The sequence below is a fragment of the Macrobrachium nipponense genome, chromosome 40 (assembly GCF_015104395.2).
Source record: "Macrobrachium nipponense isolate FS-2020 chromosome 40, ASM1510439v2, whole genome shotgun sequence".
In the NCBI taxonomy this organism is placed as follows: domain Eukaryota; kingdom Metazoa; phylum Arthropoda; class Malacostraca; order Decapoda; family Palaemonidae; genus Macrobrachium; species Macrobrachium nipponense.
In genome coordinates, this window is record NC_061101.1 from 13,885,636 (window position 1) to 13,910,635 (window position 25,000).

At 35.5% G+C, this 25,000-nt stretch overlaps 1 protein-coding gene and 1 long non-coding RNA gene across 3 annotated transcripts in view; one reads left to right on the forward strand and one right to left on the reverse strand.

Annotated features, from left to right (window-relative positions):
- The window catches only part of LOC135211937 (uncharacterized), a 267,529-nt gene that overhangs the window by 108,005 nt on the left and 134,524 nt on the right, over positions 1 to 25,000 (forward strand). The gene's annotated exons all lie outside the window — the stretch shown is intronic.
- Positions 24,812 to 25,000, reverse strand: part of LOC135212298 (uncharacterized) — a 6,428-nt gene continuing 6,239 nt past the window's right edge. The window contains exon 7 of one of the 2 annotated variants that reach the window (XR_010313851.1): positions 24,812 to 24,937. The gene's annotated coding sequence lies outside the window, so the exon portion shown is untranslated. The remainder of the gene's footprint in view (positions 24,938 to 25,000) is intronic. The other variant, XM_064245723.1, reaches the window with a different exon arrangement.

Genomic DNA, 25,000 nt, shown 5'->3' on the forward strand with positions numbered 1-25,000 from the left:
TACCTCATAACTAATATATTTTCAAATATGCTTAACCTAATAATATATATATATATATATATATATATATATATATATATATATATATATATATATATATATATATATATATATATATATCAGTAAGGCCTAGGGGTTTGATTAATAATATGCGTTCTCTGTGACCTATGGAATGTGGAGAACAGTGTAGAGGTGACGACCTGAGAGTAGCTGATGAATGAGATTCTGGGGATGGCGTGAGATAAAAGTGTTTAGTCAACGAGTCAATGTACGACAGTTTATGAACTCTTCTCAAAGTGCCTTTGTTGGGAAACTGGTTGTAGTCAGTAATATGAGGCGTTGTCGAAGTGTGCATTGTATGTGCGTGTGCGCCTCTTCTATTCATAATGTATCACTAGCCAAGTCTATGGGAAGACTTGCACAGAGATTCGTGGGAGGAAGGCAAAGCCACGATTGGCAGATGCCAAAGTGTTTTTATTTATCAGTGAGTGAGATATTCCGGCTGCAATGGGTGAGTTGAATTACTTTAGCCAAGTTGAATTACTTTTTTAGCCAAAGGGATGGCTTGTTTGATATCTTGTAAGATGTTCCATTTTATTAACTTTGTCTTTAAACTTCGTGTGTGTACTTACCGGGATGTGTTCTGTATCTTTGAAACAGACGGATCTGAAAATGCTGGGGGACAAAGAGTTCCCAGAGAGGTGTAGACTTGTTTTGGTGACTAGACATTGTACTGTTTTTGAGTTAGTCTGTAAGACTGGATTACTTGGTTAATTGATTTATTTATTCTTGTTAATAAATAGTTAATGTTATGATGCAACTCTCATTTTCATTACCTGTTAGAATGGAGAGAAAGAGGTGGAGAGAGAGAGAGAGAGATAGAGAGAGAAAGGTTATGAGTAATGGGGGGGGTGGGGGTGCTGCCTTCCGTTTCGTGTCCACGCTTACCTTATGAATAACTAGGGGAAAATCCCCCCATGTTATAGTGGTGGCAGACGGTAAGAGGGGATATAAAAGTCTTTTTCTTTTCCATGCCTAGGAACGCCAATGTAGAGATGGGTGGCCAGTTAGAAAATAAAAGGGGTTGTGGCTTAGCGATAGTTTTCGAACGACAAAGCTTTGTGGGATTGCGGAAAATCGTTTTAAACTGTTAGTTTTCAGTTACTTAGTGAGATAAAATGAGAAAATATCTGTCTGTTAACTGTGTTAAAGGGAGGGAAGGATTTTATTGTTGGACTCAGCATTTTTCCCAGGGAGTCAGCCTAGAAGCAGTGAGCGCACCCAGTATGACTTTTGCTGTGTAATGACGAGTGTATTCCGAGATACCCGTGCAGGTGTTGTGTTTAATGCATATATCACTGCCGCGTTTTACGAGAATTTCGAGTTCCTTTTGTTTCCCATTATGGAGTGGTGAGTGTTAAAACTATTGTTTTGAAGGAGAGGGTTTTGTTTAAATATTTTCAGAAATGAAATGGGATTGTTCAAGAGGTCAACAAGTTTTCTTGTCTTTGCCCCATAGTGACGTGTTTTCTTTATTTGCAGTGTTTATAATAGACGTATTTGTCTTTGTTTTAAACACATGAGAGTGTATAGAGATGTGTTTTTTGCAGTGAACTGTGCTTAGATAAGCATATCTGGCTTAGGAAAACAAGAGCAGCCACAATTTACGGGTCTCAGCACATTTCTGCAGAGAGGCACGTTGCATTGCAGGGTTACTAGCATCCCTCGGGGGGATAGTTGTATGGAGGGTACTACTAGCCTCCCTCGAGAGATAGTGCAGGGATGGGTACTAGTGTATACCTCAGACACTGTTCAAGGGGAGATGGGGGTACTGCTGTTCTGCCGCTTGACTGAGGGGTTGTTCTCACGGGGGGAGAAATTTTTTTTTTTTCTCAGTGTGGGGAACTCCCCCTTTTTCTTTTCTTTTTTCTTAGTGTTGGATGATGGGTCTGGCCTTGACATTGGATGCTAAGATATCAGCTGATTGATAAAGTTGATGAAGTGAAATGCCCGTAGAGTCTTTTTTTTTTAGAAAAAGAGATTTTTTTTTTCTCCCTTGGATGAAGAGAAAAGGAAATAAAAAAGAGATTTTTCTTTTCCGTGAATGAGGGGAGAAAAGTAGTTAACATGCACGGGGAGTGTTATATGTTCTTTGTGCCTTGAAAGACATATAAGGGGGATACACAGATTATTTTTTTATTGTGTTGGAGAAATTACTTTGAAATGCGATGATTGGTGTTGTATCTGTGTTGTGTGGCAATGGTGTTATGGCATGGTGTTGCATGCTGGAGAAATTGTATGTCATAGGATTCAGCAATACTAGTGTAAGCTATTTTGAATTTCACCCATTACTTGAGATCTTTGCAAGAGAATTATTGCTATGGAGAGTTATTATTATTATTAATAATTATTATACTTGAGATGTGTCACGGGGGTTTGCTTAAGTATAATTATCATACGGAGAATTGTTTTGCGAGAGATGGGAGATTATTTCAAGGGAGATAATTCATTAATTATTACAGATAATTATTCAAGGAGAATTATTACAATGAATTAATGGGAGAAGTCTTGTGTTAATTATTTGTTGAGTTTTGTAACTTTGGAGAATATTTTCAGTCATTCACGGGGATGAGTTTTGCTGAATCTTGATGGAATCTGATTGAATCTTGGTGAATTGTGTTGAATCTTGCTGAATTTTTTGCTGAATTTTTGGAGAATGGACAAGCATTAACATTGGTGATATTTTTTTTTTTTGTACTGATACTGGATGATGATTTGATGATAGCAATTTTTTGGTGATTTTGTGATAATGATATTTCTGATACTGATATTTTTATACTAACCTACATGCCATGTAGCCCCCCAACACAGGCTGCTATGTATGGACTTGAAGTTGAAAAGGGAGGGAAAGATGCAACTCTCTCATTTTCATTACCTGTTAGAATGGAGAGAAAGAGGTGGAGAGAGAGAGAGAGATAGAGAGAGAGAGAGAGAGAGAGAGAGGGAGAGAGAGAGGTTATGAGTAATGGGGGGGGTGGGGTCTGCCTTCCGTTTCGTGTCCACGCTTACCATATGAATAACTGGGGGAAAAATCCCCCCATGTTATATATATATATATATATATATATATATATAATATATATATATATATATATATATATATATATGTAGATATATATATATATATATATATATATATATATCTATATATATATATATATATATATATATATCTATATAGATATATATATATATATATATATATATATATATATATATATATATACATACATACATACATACATACATAGATATAATATGTATCCTTCTCATATGTTTGCCCGCAGATAAACTATAAACGCTCACGTGAAACAAATTAATGGATCTGAGAGTAATTAATCACCATCCAAGACCGATTAATCTAAACCGGAGTGATTGGAGCCTACCAAGTCTCAGCTGATTCACATGTCTTCATCAGTGCTCATTCAGTTGGAAATCGGCATCTTCGTTGGTCGTGTATGTATATATATATATATATATATATATATATATAATATATATATATATATATATATATATATATATATATATATATATATATATATATATATATATATATATATAATATATATATATATATATATATATATATATATAATATATATATTTATATAGATAGATATATACTACTGTATGTGTGTTCTTGTGTGCGTTCGTGTGTACATTTATGAATTATGTTTGTAATGTACACTTGATATGAATGAGTGCAACAAGCATATGGCCACATTATTAAGATTGTGACAAAGATTGATGACAGTGACTTACGAGTATAGTTAGTCATTCAGTCCCCGGTCAGATAGTGAAGGAACTGAGATGCTCAAATCGTTCTCCATAACTATTTTTCTTTTCTTAATTACTTGAAGTACGGATGTTCTGGTGAGGCCTGAATTTTTATTATTGATTGGCTGGAATGATATTGGAGATATGATATCCACAGATCCCAACAGAAAATAAAGTAAAACATAAAAGAAAAAACGGTGTATCATGCATGTTATCAATTTCATGCTATGTTGCTGATGTGCTTTTTTGTGAGTATGAAATGGTTAGGTGTGAGACCTTTCTGATTAAACGATTTTATTTGGTAACAATGGCAGTGTAAGTGCTGCGTCACATTTATAATGAATAGTAATAATATTTTATTAAATGTAAAGGCAGATTTTACAGAATTTATTTTGTACAGAAATTTCTCGATTCTCCAAATGACTTGAGAGAGTTGGAGTTGAGAGAATTCTGTACAATATAGATTCTGTAAATTCTGCCATTATATTCAATAAAACATGTTTGGAAGAAGGTCTGTTTCCAGCATGCACATAATAATAATAATAATAATAATAATAATAATAATAATAATAATAATAATAATAATAATAATAATATTATTATTATTATTATTGATTATTATTATTATTATTATTATTATTAACTTCTTCCGTAATGCATCCTAGATATTAAAACCGGCACATTTCAAAATTGCGTTTTGCCTGATAATTCTCTCTATAAGCTAAGGAAAAAGAGATAGAAAGAAAACCCGCAGAGAGAGAGAGAGAGAGAGAGAGAGAGAGAGAGAGAGAGAGAGAGAGAGAGAGAGATTCACCTCACAGTTTTCCGGCCGGTTCTAATTATAGAAACGTCAGGATAGGGAGGTGAATATTTCCTATTATGGAAGGTTAACGGGACCAGTCATCACCACTCCTAAAAATGAAATCATCATTCAACCTTATGAGATTGAGATTTACACGGGGGACCTCTCTCTCTCTCTCTCTCTCTCTCTCTCTCTCCTTCACAAATCCTCTCAGGGACCTGTATTCGGAAGGAGCTTCGTGGACATTTTTCCTTCAAAATCCAGTAAGCCTTTGTGGTCTCCTGCAGTGAATTATTTATCTGGTTGTTATTTGTTATTCGACTACTGTGGGTACTAGCTGGCATATGCAGAGAGAGAGAGAGAGAGAGAGAGAGAGAGAGAGAGAGAGAGAGAGAGGCTTTCATCATTATATTAAATTTAAGAGGGAGAAGCTTAAACGAAGAAATCGTAAGTCTGAAGATTTTGAGAGCCCATTCTCTCTCTCTCTCTCTCTCTCTCTCTCTCTCTCTCTCTCTCTCTCTCTCGGATGTACGAGGAAACTTTACGTTTGATAATTAGCTGGGATTTTCCTGAAGCAGTGATTATGCATACAAATGTATGAAAATAAACTCCTGGGGAAAAAAATCTTCCGCAACGTCGCAAATGGCGAAATAAATCAGTGGTAATTGGCAAAGTTTACTTCGGTTGTATATTTGGATGAGAAAAAAAAAATTCCTGCTGAAAGTAATCTTTTTAATCGCCATTTTTTTCTTTTACTAAGTTTTCTTACATTTCTGTAATGCGAAGGATTTGTTTTCTTGTGTTTTATATCCTAGGCGATAAGCTTTTTACTTATTTGAGGTAAAATTACGTTACTGCGGATGTTATGAACTGCCATTTTTAGTTTTCTGTGAAAGAGATCTTAAAAACTACTGATGCTAGAGGGCTGCGAAATGGTATGTTGATTATTCACCCTCCATTCATCAAACGTACCAAATTGCAGCCCTCCAGCCTAAGTAGCTGTTATTTTATTTAAGGGTAAATTCAGCCATGACCGTGCTTTTGGCAGCGCTATAGGAGCAATATAGGCCACCACCGGCTAGAAAACTCGATTTTTAGTAGTTGTTGTTGTTGTCTTTTTTTCTCTTTTTTTACAAACTGGAAAAGTATTACTTTTAATACTGGCATTTGTAAAGCGGGAAATATTCATATACTTAATATTATCACCCAATGAAAATATTATATTTTTGTTAACCATACCAGCTTAGAATATTTTGCAATGTAAATATTAATTAGTAATTTTTCCAGCGATATATCATTTAAGGGAAAATAATTTTCACAGTACTTTTTTTTAATATCATGTAAATCTACAAAAGTTTCGAATACAGACTCCAGCAGAATCTAAAGTACTTCTCTTAGTACGAATTAGCCATCCGGTTTTTAGATTTTTCCATTTAGTAGCAGGATTACTCCCATCAAATTTAGTTGACACAATAAACATGAAAAAAATAATTAAATTGCTTAATACTGTATCCGGGACCCAATTGTTTTCGATTCTGCGCCTTGCGATTGTCATTTTTGTTATTCAGCAGGTCTGTCTATCTGAGAGAGAGAGAGAGAGAGAGAGAGAGAGGAGAGAGAGAGAGAGAGAGGCGGTATTAATTTGTTTGCTTTGCTATCATATCAGCCAAATATCCCTTTGGTGAACAGAAGCATTCCAGATCATTAGCAATTATGAACTATATTAAATAAAGTAAATGATTTCTCGAATTCAAATGATAAAGTTTAAGGAATAAAACTGACATATTGTACATTGGCCTCATAATTAGAGAGAGAGAGAGAGAGAGAGAGAGAGAGAGAGAGAGAGAGAGAGAGAGAGATTTTTTAGCTTTGGTATCATATCAGCCAAATATTCCACTGGTAAATATAAGCATTCCAGATTATTAGCAATTCTGAACTATAGTAATGGAGTTTTCGAATTTGAAAAATGAATTTTAAGAAGTAAGACTGTTATTCTTCTCAGCGAGTCGTCAAATTTAATCTCCTAATAAAAAAAAGTAAGAGAGAGAGAGAGAGAGAGAGAGAGAGAGAGAGAGAGAGAAACCTTACAGCTGAGAGTATGAATATTGGGAGATGAAGCGAGAGATTGATCCCAGATGATGTAAAAATATGAAAGAAGCACTCAAAGGAGTTCTAAATAAGTTTAATATGACGTTTCATAACTAAGATGAATGAGAGCTTCTACAGCACACAGGCTATTTATCCAATAATGGACAGGTAGATTTGGCAGTTGGAAGAAAGTGATCTCCCCAGGAAGAATGTGATTTCCCCAGCTCAAGTTACAACGCACCTATGCCGTGAAATAGTGATAGACGTGAAAGTTGGAATAGGAAAGTCTTTTTCTAAGAATGATATAATATAAGAATTTGGTGGGAGAAGAATGATATACGAATTTAGTTAGAGTTGAGACAAAGAAACAGCAAGAAACTGCTACTCTGAGGTATTAAATTTGACTAAGCTACTGGATTTCTATTTAGCGATAGCTCAGTGATCAGACATACTTTGTGTGTGTGTGTGTGTGTGTGTGGATGGAGAGAACAGCCGAGGTTACATAATAAGTACCAGAAACATTCTTGTGGCCAGTGGTTCTCAACCATTTTCGTCTCATGCAACTTTTCACCGTATGAGACATTATCATCTCCCCATACTGCGTTTTGTGTGGTCCTAGAACCAGTTTGAGCCAGCCAATCTGTGGTCACAATCCCCCTCTCCCTCCCCACCTCACCCTCCAACCCCTGAAATTCTGAAATTTCCCCTCCTTAGCTTATATAAGATCTATCAGAAGCATTCTGTACACTGAAAGGGCAGAGTTTGGTCACAGCTGGAAAGTATTGCGGGGGCCTCCAACCCCCTCTGAATCAGGACCAATATCAGAATGAATTTCACCCATCACCAACTTTCCCCCATCGCCTCCCCCCTCCCGTGATTGCAAGGACCAAGGTTTCTTTTATCGTTCGGAAAAGGGATTTTGTAAACGAGGTAAAAATAAATGTATAGAAAACTTTAGGCCGTCCACACTTATTCCATTTCAACTTGTTCCTTTTGGTAATTTGATTTTTTCATGTTATTTTATTTTACTATTATTTTTTGGGGGGGCAATCTTTTGTCGTCTAAAACTTGTTATGCTGTCGTTCACTTATTTTGCATCGAGTAATTACTTTCTTCATTCGCTACATTCAAAATATTGGTATGTACTGAGCGGTTGGTTTATTTAAGCCTTTGGAGATGTAGATTTCCCGCTCGTCTAAATTCATTTCCTTTAAAGGGAGCATGTCGAGAGAACGAAGATTAACCAGTCACTTTCCTAATCGTCCGTTGTAAACAATAATGATCGTAAAAGATGAGAGCCAAGAAGCGAGAGAATGCAGTGGAAAATGTCGATAACATCGGGAAATCATTAATGTTTAAACATTCATTGCGTAATCGATAATTCTAGTCTTTCTTGGGGCCTAGTTGACAGAACTGGAGATTTTTACATTTATAGATTTTTTTTTATTACTGTTCAAAAGTGTTATGACTTAGTATATAAAGGTGTAAAATAACGTTGTTTAGCCTTCAGATCGTAAGATGTTACTTAAAAAGCACACACACACTATATATATATATATATATATATATATATATATATATATATATATATATATATATATATATATACATATGTAATATATATATATATATATATATATATATATATATATATATATATATATATATATATATGTATATATATATATATATATATATATATATATATATATATATATGTATATATATATATATATATATATATATATATATATATATATATATATATATATAATATTTATATTTATATTTATACTAAATATAGCAAGATGCAAATCAAATAATAACGAACAAAACCGTAATATGAACAGAAAATTGCTGACAAAGCGGAGGGGAATTCATTATTCTTAACACGGTAGTAATTTTTGACAGACGCCTTTGAACTCCAGCAGTTATTATATTCGCTGAAAATATCATCTCATTAATATGCTTCGACTACCAATTACTATAACATCAAAACGTTTTTTTTCTTTTTTTTTTCTTTTTTTTTTTTATCATGTTCTTTTATGTCGTTTCCTTGACACCATGTATTTCTAAGTCTTCAATTGCCCATTTATGCCCCATTGATTTAAATAAGCTCTTATATTGACCAGAATAATTGATAACTACATAATAACCCTGCCATTTAGTTCTTGCACTAAAAAATATATTCCGCTTGTTATCAACTTTATCTTTCCCAAGTCATGGGAATTTTTTATCTCCTTCCTTAAAGTCTTCCTTTTTTCGACATCAATTTTCCTCCTTCCTTAATTCTGAGGTAGAGCTAATTAGATATTAAAGGACATTTGTTGCTTAATTCGTATACGTATATATACTATATGTATGTATGTATATATGTACATATTATTTATATCAAATGATATAATATTGTCTTGAAAAATAGTTGGTTCACTAACCTTAACATAATTCCATCAATCACAAGCGTTTCTTACGTGATAATCCCGTGAATGCTCTTACCAAATTGCAACTTAATTTTTTTTTTTTTTTAGATTAACCTGCTTTCATAAATTTCCATGTGTGATCACTAACGTTATCTGCAAATAGAGCCATTTTTATTTTCAGGTCAGCCATCACGGTCCCCATTCCGTAGCTCCAAAATGTGTAAAGCTAGAATTCAGACTATCTTAAAAAAGTTATACATTTTTGTCATTCATTCTTTTTTTCATTACGATCAAATTTATCATTTTTATCCATCCAAAATTCACACTGTTACAAAAAAAATTATATACTTTTGTCATTCATAGTTATTCCTTAATAGGATCAAATATACTATAGCGATCTTTATTACCCATCTTGATACTTTTTCAATCATTCGAATGATATTGCTATTTCACGAAAGCAATCGTTATTTACAAGTTTATTTCAGACGCAGGAGAAGCAGCATGTATCGTATGACAATGACCTATTTAAAAGTCAAAGACAATAACGTGGACGACTAAATATTCACATCGCCAATTTTATTTCAAACGCAAAATATACTACACCTATATATTTTTCCCGACGTGGAAAAATGCAGAATAAATCTTCAATCATTGTCTGTGAGAAATACAAATTTGATACAGGGAGGGAGGCTCGTTTGCGGAAAAAAACGAAGAGGTGAAAAATGGTGAAATATTGGAAGCCATTTTTCAGTCATGCGTGAATTTGCTTTTAATATTTTCCTTAAAAAAATTATTTTTTTTTAATGTTGTTGCTGTACGTTTTCTCTCTCCCAGAGCTAAAATATTGCAAATTGAGCATTCAAGCTACGCTATTTGCGGGAGTTCTATACGTTTCATGTGATTTCAGCTTGTGCTTATTTGATTGGTTCTCATATGTATGGAGCAGGGTTGGTAATGATTAAATCAAACTGATTTAATCAAGTGTTAAATCATTGATTTATTATTTTAAAAATCATGATTTTTAAAATTTTTGTAGATTTTGTATTTTCTTTTTTAATTTGAAAGCAAACAAACTAAAAAATATAGTTTGGAGGTTAATAAAAACTTAATAACTGTAATGCATTTACTTATTTCCAGAACTGGAAACCTAAAAGATAAATCAATAGTAATTCTGTCATAAAATACATTTTGAGGAAAAAAAGGATTGAATAATACATCTAACAAATAAAAAACCACAAAAATAAATACATATAAAAAATAAAATAGATAAATAGAAATAAAAGATAAAAAATAAACGAAATCACTGATTTAATTTTTTTTTTCTAAATAAAAAATCACTAAAACTGGTATGGAGAGACAAATCTCCACTGTTATGTTTAAGTATACATATATTTAAAGATAAATCTCTACAGAAAGCGTTCGGGAAGTACATATGTATACATATGCATATATATATATCATATATATATATATATATATATATATATATATATATATATATATATATTACTACACACGTGTGTGAGTTTGCGTGTGTACGTGCAGGTATGTCTGTGCATATGTGTTTTTTGGCACGTTGACTGTAGATGCTGATTATTATCATATCTGAATACGTACATATCTTAATTTAGTCAGAGATCGTTACCAAACTGCTCATATGAGTTTCTATTCGTTTCCGAGCTTTGATGAATTCAAACAAATTAGGCCTATGAAATTATCAGCGCAGGCATCAGCAGAGCTGAATTGGCTTTTATCATTACGTGAACAGGTTTTGTTTTTCCCCGCCAGCGATAACAATAAAGATAAAGTTGCGTTTTGCATAATTATTTTTTTTTTCATGGCGAAACTCACAGCTCGGATATTATATTAATTTTGGCGATGAAAATTCATTGCACTCGCATTTCATTTGTGTCTGAGATGACGCAGTTTTATTATTGCTGAGCATTGTGCCTGGCGCTCTAAAAAAAAAATGGCAGTGAAGGATTTTAAAAATTTAGGTTATAATTTCAATCAAAACATTGCACGCACACACTCTGATACATTATACATACAATACTATATATATATATATATATTATATATATATATATATATATGTTATATATATATTATATATATGTATATATATCAATGTAGCACTAAGAAACACGTGCTTGAAAATATCCCTAAATCCACGGTAGAAAGGCGAGTGGTATTGGGGACTTTGAAAAAGTACTTCACAGTACTTATCTAAGTTCTCAAGTTAACATAGAATCGAAGAGAGGTTGTGAGACTCATTTCTACAAAAATTTTGCTAATCTTAGCAGAATGTTCCTCGAGCAAAAAAGACATGGAAAGAGTTATCAAGATCTAATCCAGGGGTAGAGATTTATCACTCCTCGTTGACATGGCTCAATAAAAATGGACTCCAACAGATTCCTTTTCCTTTGGTCATTGACCGTGTGGATTATCGGTGCCTTATTCCAGTTAGTGGCTTGGCCTGTCTTATGTCAATGATCCAGAATACCATTAGACGTTTATATATATATATATATATATATATATATATATATATATATATATAATATATATATATATATATATATATATATATATCAATAGAGGGATCCACAGTAATATCCGTTGTTATCTAGATATAATATGTTTATACAAAGCTTAAAGCTTCGTCATCCTCCTGTGGACTTGATCACTAAGCAAATGAGACATGTATTGGTGAAGAATTCCAAATAAACATAAACAAACAGACAAAGAACATTAACAAGGTTAAAAAATTCGAACAAGTCATTGGGTCGTTTGCCTTTCCATAATTCGCTGTGATCTACGAGGCGGGACAAAGCGCCGGTCTTCTTCCTGAAATGACATCGTTGACGGTCGTTAACCAAAAAGGTGGTTTGTAGATTAGGCTCTTGAACGGGCGAAGGATGGTTATTTACATTATCAGATTGAAGGAGGCTGTACCACATTTCTGAAGTTCTTTATTCTGGCCCATTTTGCAAATTTCTTCACTCAAAAGTAAATTGTTCTGTATGCCAGTATTCCCCTCAAAAGTGTCATTCAAAGTGATGAGAGCTCCTTCCACAATTCTCCTAGTGGTCCTATCCGCACTCTTATAAATAACTTTCCCTCCCTTGAAGTCGATGGCATGATCGGAATCCCAAGTATGCTTGGCAAGGCGCTGTAAACGTTGCCCAAACGGCAAGCTGCAACATGTTCACGTTTCCTCTGGTCCAGAGAACGACCGCTTTCACCAATATAGCATTTGTCACAATTTTTACATCCTATAGCATAGACTCCAACATCGGTGTTTGGTTTCTCGTAACTGTTTTTGATAATTTTATTTTTAAGAGTATTAGGGTATTGAAAAACTACGCTATACCCATGTCTTCTTTTCTAAGATTATGGAAACTTTTTTCAGGTCATGATTATAAGGAAGGGGAAGGCAAAATTTAAAATTAGCAGTCGAACAGCGTTCCCTGGATTATAAAACTACTTCTGGCTCTAGAAAGACATCTGTCGATAAAAAAACTTGGGGTAACATAACTTTTTGAAACTCGTAGTCAAGAATTGAATTTCCTGGTCAATGAAACTAGGGTCACAAACTCGAAAAGCTCTAAAAAACAAATTCGTCAGAACGTTGCGTTTGATTTTCTCGTCAATGATATGAATAAAAATGTATGTACGTATTTGTGTGAGTACTTTCCTGAAAACAGAGAATTTAAAAGACTTATTTACGCGTCCCTGTGAACAACCAAGTCTAAAAATGGCAGACGCTTGTCGACTTCCCTTTCCACTGTAAACGTGATGGATGGAAGAAAAACTATTCAGTTGTAAAAGAAGCTGATCAAACTTTCGGTATCGTCCTTAAAAACAATAAAAATATCGTCAACATATCTTACCCATATAAAAGTTTCAAATCATCTGGAAGTTTGTCCACAAAAAAGTATTTCAAAAAATTCCATACAAAGATTAGCTAAAACAGGCGACAACGAGGATCCCATAGCAACCCCTGCTTTTTGTTGATAGAAATCTCCTTCAAACTCAAATATGGTGGATTCTACACACGTCTTTATAAGCTCACAAAACTTATTAATATGAATAGGTGGCGTGAATTTCCTTCTTCGGCAATTTTGACCAAATTAGCTAGAACAAAATCAAGAGGCACATTAGTGAATAAGGAGACGATGTCCAGATATACAATAATTCCATCCAAATTTTTACCCATAATTCTATCCATGAAATCAAGATTATGTTTAAGATGGGAGCTAGATATATTACCCACTAAGTCACCCAAAACCTCAGCCAACCAAGAGGTCAAATCAGCCTGAGGAGTATTGCAGTTTGCTACAATGGGCCTCAAAGGGATGCCCTCCTTGTGGATTTTTGGAAGACCATAAAAATAACTAAACGAGGGTAGTTTTCTTGTCAATTTACTGAGAATAACCTCTTTCATTTCTCGGTGATGTTACCTTTTATAATGTCCTTAATTTTCTTGTTAAACGTGGACTGAATGTCAGAAATGGACGGAGCTACAGAAATCTTGGTGTAAGTATTAGCGTCGCTGAGCAATCTAACTGCCTTAATAAGGTAATCTGTCCTACTCAATAACCACCACACATCCCCCACCCCCTTGTCGGCCTTAGATATTTTAATGTCAGGAGAGCCATTTCCCAAGTACAAAATACTTTTTCTTGAAGACCAGATTCGACTTGCTGTTTTTAGAAAAAGAAGAATTATTCTGGAGCTCCGTTCACCTGAGGAATTACTACGTGATAGGTTTTTGGATATTAACCCCCAATATCGATTTCAACTGGATCCTTACTTGCGCAGGTGAAGTAGCTTTTCACAAATCTATGCTACACCAAAGATCACTTAATGGGAAATTACTGAACTTGTGTAAAATGTCACCTTGGCAATAAATGTTATAATCAGACAATATAAAAGTTTTAACTGAAGTTGACCTAGATGAGGACTGCAAAATTCTTTTGAGCCTGGGTCTTAATTTTTCTTTGGGGATGGAAGATATGGATTTTATAAAAGGAATTGGAAATATCAATTTGTTCAATTTTAAAAATTCAGACTTTAACATGGATTCGTCAAAGGGATTTTATTCAGTTCGTTTGAGGAAAAAACAGTACATCTTCCTAAACGTCTTTAGAAGCTCTTCACAGGCTAAAAAACAAATCTGACATTAAAATATCTAAGGCCGACAAGGGGGGATGTGTGGTGGTTATGAGTAGACAGATTACCTTATTAAGGCAGTTAGATTGCTCAGCGACGCTAATACTTACACCAAGATTTCTGTAGCTCCGTCCATTTCTGACATTCAGTCCACGTTTAACAAGAAAATTAAGGACATTATAAAAGGTAACATCACCAGAGAAATGAAAGAGGTTATTCTCAGTAAATTGACAAGAAAACTACCCTCGTTTAGTTATTTTTATGGTCTTCCAAAAATCCACAAGGAGGGCATCCTTTGAGGCCCCATTGTAGCAAACTGCAATACTCCTCAGGCTGATTTGACCTCTTGGTTGGCGGAGGTTTTGGGCGTGGACCTTAGTGGGTAATATATCTAGCTCCCATCTTAAACATAATCTTGATTTCATGGATAGAATTATGGGTAAAAATTTGGATGGAATTATGTATAGTCTGGACATCGTCTCCTTATTCACTAATGTGCCTCTTGATTTTGTTCTAGCTAATTTGGTCAAAATTGCCGAAGAAGGAAAATTCACGCCACCTATTCATATTAATAAGTTTTGTGAGTTATAAAGACGTGTGTAGAATCCACCATATTTGAGTTTGTTTGAAGGAGATTTCTATCAACAAAAAGCAGGGGTGCTATGGGATCCTCGTTGTCGCCTGTTTTAGCTAATCTTTGTATGGAATTTTTTCTTTTTGAAATACTTTTTGTGGACAAACTTCCAGATGATTTGAAACCTTTTATATGGGTAAGATATGTTGACGATATTTTTATTGTTTTTAAGGACGATACCGAAAGTTTTGATCAGCTTCTTTTACAACTGAATAGTTTTCTTCCATCCATCACGTTTACAGTGGAAAGGGAAGTCGACAAGCGTCTGCCATTTTTAGACTTGGTTGTTCACAGGGACGACGTAAATAAGTCTTTTAAATTCTCTGTTTTCAGGAAAAGTACTCACACAAATACGTACATACATTTTTTATTCATATCATGACGAGAAAATCAAACGCAACGTTTGACGAATTTGTTTTTTGTTTTTTAGAGCTTTCGGAGTTTGTGACCCTAGTTTCATTGACCAGGAAATTCAATTCTTGACTACGAGTTTCAAAAAGTTATGTTACCCCAAGTTTTTTATCGACAGATGTCTTTACTAGACCAGAAGTATGTTTTATAATCCAAGGGAACGCTGTTCGACTGCTAATTTTAAATGCCTTCCCCTTCCTTATAATCATGACCTGAAAAAAAGTTTCCAATAATCTTAGAAAGAAAAGAAAGACATGGGTTATAGCGTAGTTTTTCAATACCCTAATACTCTTAAAAAATAAAATTACAAAAACAGTTACAGAAAACCAAACCACCGATGTTGGAGTCTATGCTATAGGATGTAAAAATTGTGACAAATGCTATATTGGTGAAAGCGGGTCGTTCTCTGGACCAGAGGAAACGTGAACATGTTGCAGCTTGCCGTTTGGGCAACGTTTACAGCGCCATTGCCAAGCATACTTGGGATTCCGATCATGCCATCGACTTCAAGGGAGGGAAAGTTATTTATAAGAGTGCGGATAGGACCACTAGGAGAATTGGGAAGGAGCTCTCATCACTTTGAATGGACACTTTTGAGGGGAATACTGGCATACAGAACAATTTACTTTTGAGTGAAGAAATTTGCAAAAAGGGCCAGAATAAAGAACTTCAGAAATGTGTACAGCCTCCTTCAATCTGATAATGTAAATAAACCATCCTTCGCCCGTTCAAGAGCCTAATCTACAAACCACCTTTTTGGTTAACGACCGTCAAGATGTCATTCAGGAAGAAGACCGGCGCTTTGTCCCGCCTCGTAGATCACAGCGAATTATGGAAAGGCAAACGACCCAAGACTTGTTCGAATTTTTTAACCTTGTTAATGTCTTTGTCTGTTTGTTTATGTTTATTTGGAATTCTTCACCAATACATGTCTCATTTGCTTAGTGATCAAGTCCACAGGAGGCATGGACGAAAGCTTTAAGCTTTGTATAAACATATTATATCTAGATAAACAAGGATATTACTGTGGATCCCTCTATGATTTCTTAGAAGCACGATACAGTGTTTTTTTTATATTGCATATATATATATATATATAAATATATATGTAAATATATATATATATATATTTGGGGCAATATTTGTGAGTGTGTGAGCTAGATTGCTTGAGTGCACATTTTTTTTTCTTTTTTTTGAGATAGGCATTTCATTTTTTGATATTCCTTTTGGAGATCTATTTTTTGGAGCCTTGTTTTATTCCACATAGAGTATTGGGGAAATAGGGGTAAATATTTTTTTATTTGCCGAAATAGAGGTGACTATTCTTTATTCCTGGAATGGTGGTTTTTTATTAACATATGGCTATCGGAGAAATAAGAGTGAATAATATGGGGTTGGTTATTAACCAAATGGAGGAAATATTTTTTATATCCGGAGTGGTGTTCTTATTAATATGGTGTCACATAATTATGTATGGAGATGGAATTAATCTTTGGCGGGTGAACCTTTTTTTGTGGTTATGGGAGTTTTTTGTCTTTTCGAACAAAAAGAAGATTTCTGTGGCTCTTTCTCTTTGGTTTCGGGACTATTTAGAGGCGAGTGGCATTACTGCATTGCGGTCCTATGGAGATGTGTGCATTTTTTATGTTCACAAGTGTATTATTTTTGGAGGCATATAATTGGGCTAAGTCATGTTGAGAGAATAAGTCTTTGAGACAAATTTTTGAACACATTAGTCATATCCTGGAGTTAATTTTGTGGAATGTGTTTACTTCGTGTCAGTTAGACCTTTTTCTGTAGAATCTGGAGTTTTCCAAACTTGTGTGTCTGACTGGACATTTTTTGTGCTGCTATTTGAGCATACGTCCGCAGGCAGATTTTTCTGCTGACAAGCGATGTGATGAGCCGTCTGCTGACTCTTTTCCTCTGATGGTGACTGATCAAAGTTTTTGCGATGTCTGGAAATGTTGACAATAGCATTTCACGAAAGCGCATGGGTAAGAGTTTGCTTTCTGGACATGTCCAGTCGATAGAGTTGCGATGTCGAGAAATTCTGTAACTTTACATGGAGCATTTCTTGGGGAAAACGTGGGGGGTTATGCATATTATGCATGTATTATGTATTTTGTGATGGGGGAAATCTACTTGTGGTTATCTTTATTTTTATTTTTCTTCCTTTTCCTATGAGAGATGTAATTTGGGATTGAGATTAAATAGCCTTTCTTTTTGGGTGGGAGATGTGATTTATCGGGAGTTGTTATTTACGTAAATGGGAGTTTGACATTAAGTCTCATTGTAATTAATTGTATGAGCAGTAAAGGGGTTTTTGCTGTTAAACATTGGAGATTTTTACTGATTTTGTGGGTTGTTCAGATATCAGAGCTTGAGAGAACATTTTTGGGTCTGGGTGTGTTACGTGATTCTTTTTTTTCCTTGGGCTCATTACGATTTTTTTCTTTTTTTTTGCTTGTGAGAACATTCGAGTTTGAAATGTGAGTGCAGAAGTCCGTGGAGTTGCTGTAAGTTTTGGGTTGTGTGTGTGCTGATGTGTGAGTTTGGAGAATTGAGTTGGAGAACTTGATGTTTCTTTTTCTTTGAGAGTTACGAGAATGACTTATGTTTTAGTAGTCATATTAAGTGGAGTTAATTGGGAGACGTTCAGTTAGTATTTCTGACTTTTTGAGATCATTGTTTGATAGAAGTGGTATGTCTGGGTTAATTTTCTTAGATTGACCAGTGACTTGACTGACATACTAACACACCAAAAAGTCGTTTCCCAACGCTAGCAAGACGTCCACCAACCGTGCAGAGAGGTTGCTGTCGTGTTGTCCTTGGTGATTACAAGAGTTTCCACAATGGTGATTACGAGGTCTACAAAGTTCAACAGCGTGTCTTTTGGGGATCTGCAGAAGCCGTGAGAAGTCTTCTACAATGAGGGAGGCATTCTGTCTTCCTACAGCCTGCTACAGCCTGCTACTGTCTGTTCGGCTAGTTGCAGACAAAGAGGGATATTCAAGAATCCGAAGAGAGGAATTCTAGTGTTATTTGGAGATAAAAGCATAACAGACTTTATTTTATAATGCCAGAGACGTGCAGTTATTACTTATATTTTATTTTAAGCCAGCCAATGTGTTTTATATTACATAAGCTATTCTGTTTGACAATTTTGCTAGGCGGGAGCTAGCATTTCGAGGTGACCGAGCTATGTAGGCCTAGGGTTTTGATTAATGATATATTGCCAATATGTTCGCTGTGACCTATTGGAATGTGGAGAAGCAACGACCCGAGGAAAGCTGATCAGTGGGTTTCTGTGGGTGGCGTGACATAAAACTGCATAGTTAGACAAGTCAATGTACTCAGTTCATGAACTCTTCTCAAAGTGCCTTTTGTGAAACTGGTTGTCAGCTAGTAATTGTGAGGCGCTAACGAACTGTGCGTTCGTATGTGCGTGCAGTGCGCTCTTCCTTTTAATAATGTATGATACGCAAGTCTATGGGGGATTTTGATAGAGGCGTCTTTGGAAGAAAGGCAAGATGCCGTGGTGCTCTCCGAAGTGGTTTTTTAATAAGTGTGAAATAGTCCGGCTGCTTGGGTGAGTTTTGAACTGTTTAAGCTAAAGAGTGGCTTGTTATCTATTTGACATTTTTATAAGGATATTCAATCTTTAATCTCTGATTGTTAAACTTGTGTGTGTACTTACGGGGTGTTTCTATGTCTTTGAAACAGACGGTTCTAGCAGAACCATGATGGGGGGACCGAGGGAGTCCCGATGGAAATAGACATTTGGTGACCATTACTATTCAGACATTTTTGTTGGGGTTTTAATTGAATTAAGTTAGACTGTAAGACTTGATTGATTCATTATTTGTTCATTGTTAATAAATGTATTTTCTTATGATGCAACTCTCTCATTTTCATTACCCGTTAGAGAGAGAGAGAGAGAGAGAGAGAGAGAGAGAGAGAGAGAGAGAGAGAGAGAGAGAGAGAGAGAGAGAGAGAAAGGATAGTTGTTTGCCTGACGCTCGAGTTACACGTCTACCAAATGAGTAATGAGGAAATAACCGCATTACATATATATATATATATATATATATAGTATATATATATATATATATACATACATACATACATACATACAAACACATTACATATAACATATAAACATTATACATTATAGACAAAAAACTAGTAAGAGTGTTATGGACGCCAATAATTTCTTCGAACGCAATTTATTGTAAATGTTAATTGCTCCATATTACAAAGAAACTAAGGTTTTAATTAAGGTATCACAAATAAACATATGAAAAGAAATAAGAAAAAGAGAGTTAAGCAATAAAACGTTCACATACCCATTGATCAGGTAATGAATTCAGTGATATGCTTGTATTGAGATAAGTTTTATTGATGTCATGGACAGAGAATCGTCGAAAACGCTGGCAGAAATAAAAAGGAATACAAATACAAATGGCCAAAATATAATTTCCAATTATTCTGCGACATAAACTTCCGTTGCACTTGGGTAAAAATAAATTCATTCAGTTTAATTAATGCATATAAATCTATTTGACAACCCAATGATTACAAATGGTTCGAATGAAATGCAATTCCAGGTTGTTGTTATCATTGTTTCGTGGTGCCTTTTATTGTTCCAATGTAAACTTAATGGCATAATGGAATGTTGTAATCTAAGAGAGATTCCCTCACCATTGCACTTCATAAAACTTTTAAAGTTCACTCATACCAAAAACACATTATTCAAGCATTTCTTTGAAAAGGGAAGGCGTTTTTTCATATGGAAGGAGTTTGTGTAATATAGCTGTCAAAACAGAATCGTAGTGAAAGAACCAGATTTTGATAAAGAAAAAAGTTTTTTTTATATCCACAGCATGCCAAGGTTGTAGGTGACAGGTGCAAAGGAATCTCCTTTCAGTTTAGGCCCTGACAACAAATAGCCCAAGCAAGCAACAGTTCTATCAGGCAAAAGGTTCAAATGCCATGCACATGTAAAAGTTGATATGACATCAAGAAAAGACAAGCACAGTCGCATCCCTCTTGTTAGCTGTCTCTCGCTTGACAGCAAAATGGTCTTTTATATCGAGACCTACACGTAAACAATGAAAATCTATAACGCTGCATCGTTACAAAGACAAGCAAAAAGAATTGCTCGGTTGCATCTAAAAACCATTATTTATTTTCATTTATTTATTGACAAGAGGTTAGGGCCATTGTCAACGTACCATCACTCCAGAAGTGAATGCCAATCAAGATATTGTCTATTAAAATTAATCATAAAAACGCCGGATAGGAAGAGCCATTCCATTTTTCACCCTATTTTTAAGATGGAAAAGGTACTTATGAAGACCCTCTTTCCTTTAGATATATGGTGAATCTTCCTTACCTGGATGGAGTCACGGAAACATTGTCAATCATAATATGCTGGCAACACATGAACAATATTCTTAGCCAAGAGGAAGTGATGAAATCTAGTGCTATGCTAAGGCAAGAAAACAAAATTTTTTAGTTGTAGAAAACATTAAGTCGTGAAATGAGAAAATTTAGCTTTTAACAAGCGACGGTTTGATGCTACAAGCAATTCATAGCGGTAAATCACAAACCGTGAAGGGAAATGATATTCTTGCTCTGAAGCAAAGGGAAAGATTGACATATAATGTAAGTTCATCCCTAAGGATACCGGGTGTATAATAATGATGAAAACTATTTCGAGAGACTGAAAGAAATTCCACATTTCAAACAGACTTATACTGAGAGTTCTTTTTAAGAATGAATCACGGCTTGCGTGTGATTTGTGCCAGATATTGTGTATTCCTGAACTGAATTTTAAGCCTCGTTGTCTCGAATAAAAGTTACCTGTCTACTTTCTGGTTGTAATGCAGGTACAAAGGCCACGAATAAAGGTATTAATGATCGTTTATGATTCCCAACATCAGTAAACGCTAAATCACTTTTCCAAATGTCTCTAGATAACAATATTCTGAGCTAAGGTGAAAGGCAAACAGCTCGACTAGTTTTCACTTCTACTTAGTTTATTTATCTCAGTTACAATTACACAAACGTTGTATATATATATAATTCCAAAATAGGTTAACATTGTTTCTTAAGATATACATAGATAATTACGAAAATCTGGAACGTGATGAATATATGAATAAAGGCAAAATCCAAGAAGGAGAGTGAAACAGTGGTGTAATTGCCTTTTTATTATTATTATTATTATTTTTTTTTTTTTTTTTGTTTTTTTTTTTTGCTCTATCACAGTCCTCCAAATCGACTGGGTGGTATTTATAGTGTGAGGTTCCGGGTTGCATCCTGCCTCCTCAGGGAGGGTCCATCACTTCTTCTTACTATGTGTGCCGTTTCTAGGATCACACTCTTCTGCATGAGTCCTGGAGCTACTTCAGCCTCTAGTTTTTCTAGATTCCTTTTCAAGGATCTTGGGATCGTCCATAGTGCTCCTATGATTATGGGTACGATTTCCACTGGCATATCCATATCCTTCTTATTTCTATTTTCAGATCTTGATACTTATCCAATTTTCCCTCTCTTTCTCTTCAACTCTGGTGTCCCATGGTATTGCGACATCAATGAGTGATACTTTCTTCTTGACCTTGTCAATCAACGTCACGTCTGGTCTGTTTGCACGTATCACCCTATCCGTTCTGATACCATAGTCCCAGAGGATCTTTGCCTGATCGTTTCTATCACTCCTTCAGGTTGGTGCTCGTACCACTTATTACTGCAAGGTAGCTGATGTTTCTTGCACAGGCTCCAGTGGAGGGCTTTTGCCACTGAATCATGCCTCTTTTTGTACTGGTTCTGTGCAAGTGCCGGGCATTCACTTGCTATGTGGTTTATGGTTTCATTTTCGTATTGCACTCTACATATTGGAGAGATGTTATTTCCGTCTATCGTACTTTGAACATATCTGGTTCTTAGGGCCTGATCTTCTGCCGCTGTTATCATTCCTTCAGTTTCCTTCTTGAGCTCTCCCCTCTGTAGCCATTGCCAATTGTCATCGTTATGTTGTCATGGCAGTTGGCTAGATGCACTTTTTTTTGTGGGTGGGTGGGGGCTGCCAGGGGTCCTGCTAGTTCTTTAGTCTGTCTCATGTATTGTCCGTGCATTGGTTTGTTGTTGCCAGTCCTCTGTTTCTTCTGTCTTCTCCTGTCTCTGTATATTTCCTGGGTCTTCGTCTACTTTTATTAGTCCTTCTTTCCATGCACTCTTTAGCCACTCGTCTTCACTGGTTTTCAGATATTGCCCCAGTGCTCTGTTTTCGAAGTTGACACAGTCCTCTATACTTAGTAGTCCTCTCCCTCCTTCCTTTCGTGTTATGTATAGTCTGTCCGTATTTGCTCTTGGGTGTAGTACTTTGTGTATTGTCATTTGTTTCCTGTTTTCTGATCAATGCTGCGGAGTTCTGCCTTCGTCCATTCCACTATTCCTGCGCTGTATCTGATTATGGCACTGCCCATGTGTTTATGGCTTTTATAAATATTTCCCGGCGTTGAGTTTTGACTTGAGTATCGCCTTGAGTCTCTGCATATATTCTTTCCTGATCGTGTCCTCATCTCTTGGTGTTTATATCTCCTCCTTCCATTATTCCCAGGTATTTGTATCCTGTCTCATCTATGTGTTTGATGTTGCTCCCATCTGGTAGCTTTATCCCTTCAGTTCTCGTTACTTTGCCTTTTTGTATGTTGACTAAGGCGCATTTTTCTATTCCAAACTCCATTCTGATGTCCCCAGATACAATCCTTACAGTCTGGATTAGGGTATCTATTTCCTTGATGCTCTTACCATACAGCTTGATGTCGTCCATGAACATCAGATGGTTGATTTTGTTGCCTCTTTTGAGTTGGTACCCGGCATCCATCTTCTGTAGTACTTTTGTCATGGGAATCATGGCTACTACGAAGAGTAGTGGGGGACAGTGAGTCGCCCTGGAAGATCCCTCTCCGATATTAACCTCTGCTAGTCTTATTCCAGCTTGTAAGTATTGTATTCCAGTGCATTGTATTTTGATTTTTTGAGGAAGCTGATGGTATTTTCCTCTGCCCCATATATTTTCAGGCATTCTATTAGCCATGTGTGTGGTATCATGTCGAAGGCTTTCTTATAGTCTATCCATGCCATGCTTAGGTTGGTTTTCCTTCTCCTACTGTTCTTCATTACCATTTTGTCTATCAGGAGCTGGTCTTTTGTGCCCCTACACTTCCTTCTGCAGCCTTTCTGTTGGTGGGGGATGGTGTTTGTCTCCTCTAGGTAGTTGTATAGCCTTTCACTGATGATACCTGTTAGTAACTTCCACATTATTGGTAGGCAGGTGATAGGCCTGTAGTTACTGGCTATATTCCCCTTACTCTTGTCTTTTTGTACTAAGGATGTTCTTCCTGTGGACATCCATTTGGGTGCTTGGTGGTTGAGATACAATGCTGGAGTTGTTCTGCTATTCGTGGGTGTAGGGCCTTGAAGTTTTTGAGCCAGTATCCATGGACTTCATCGGGACCTGGGGCTTTCCAGTTTGGCATTTTCTTTAGTTGGTGTCTGACTGTGTCTGTCGTGATGTTCTGTGAATCTTTGTTTTATTCTCCCTGTTTCTTCTTCCTTGACTTCCTGGAGCCATGTTGCATGTTTGTTGTGTGATACCGGATTGCTCCATATGTTTTCCATAGTCTCTTACTTGGTTCGGCTTCAGAATTTCTGGGTGGTTGTCTTCCCCTTTTAGTTGGCTGTATAGTCTTTCTGGTTGGTTCCGAATAGTTTGTTCTGTTGGTATCCCTTATTCCTGTTCATGTACCGTTGGATCTTGTGTGCTTTGGCCTTAAGCCTCTGTTTTACATCTTCTATTGTGTTGTTTATTATTATTATTATTATTATTATTATTATTATTATTATTATTATTATTATTATTATTATCAACCAAACAAAAACCAAAACTTCTTTCCGTTTTTCTTTGGCTCTTTCTCATGAGATGTCTAGGTTGTCAGACTGGGTCAAGGCCCAGATGTCTGACAACCTTTACATCTCGTGAAGAAAGGTGCACAGATAGGACCTGAAAGTACTTGAGTGTTGAGTAAAATAATATGTATATACTTACAAGTAAACAAGTTTTATGCAATAATTTTGTGGGTTTCTGTTTACATTATTATTATTATCAATTGGGTAGGAAACGCTCTTTCTTCACTATTCTTCTGATAACGGCTTTCTCGTTGACCAACAATTGCTTGCAATGATTATATAAAACGTAGCATTCTAGAGTATGCTCTTATAACATTTTATCATGGAGACCTAATGAACATTAGTTCTGGTATTTTTAAGTGGGTGGTGGTTTTATTACTTTCAGATCTTACTTAATGTTGGAATCAAACTGATACTTACCATTGCAATCAAATGATTATTACCATTGCAATGGATACTTACCGTTGCAGGTATAACCGTTGCCTGAATATGGTGGTCTGCAACGACAGGTGTAGCCTCCAATGGTATTGGTACAATTAGCTCGGCTATGACACTTGTGACTACCGGTAGAGCACTCATCTATGTCTGTTGAAGAAAAAAAAAGGTCATGGGTGTTTATAAGTGATAAAAATTCATATGTATATTTAT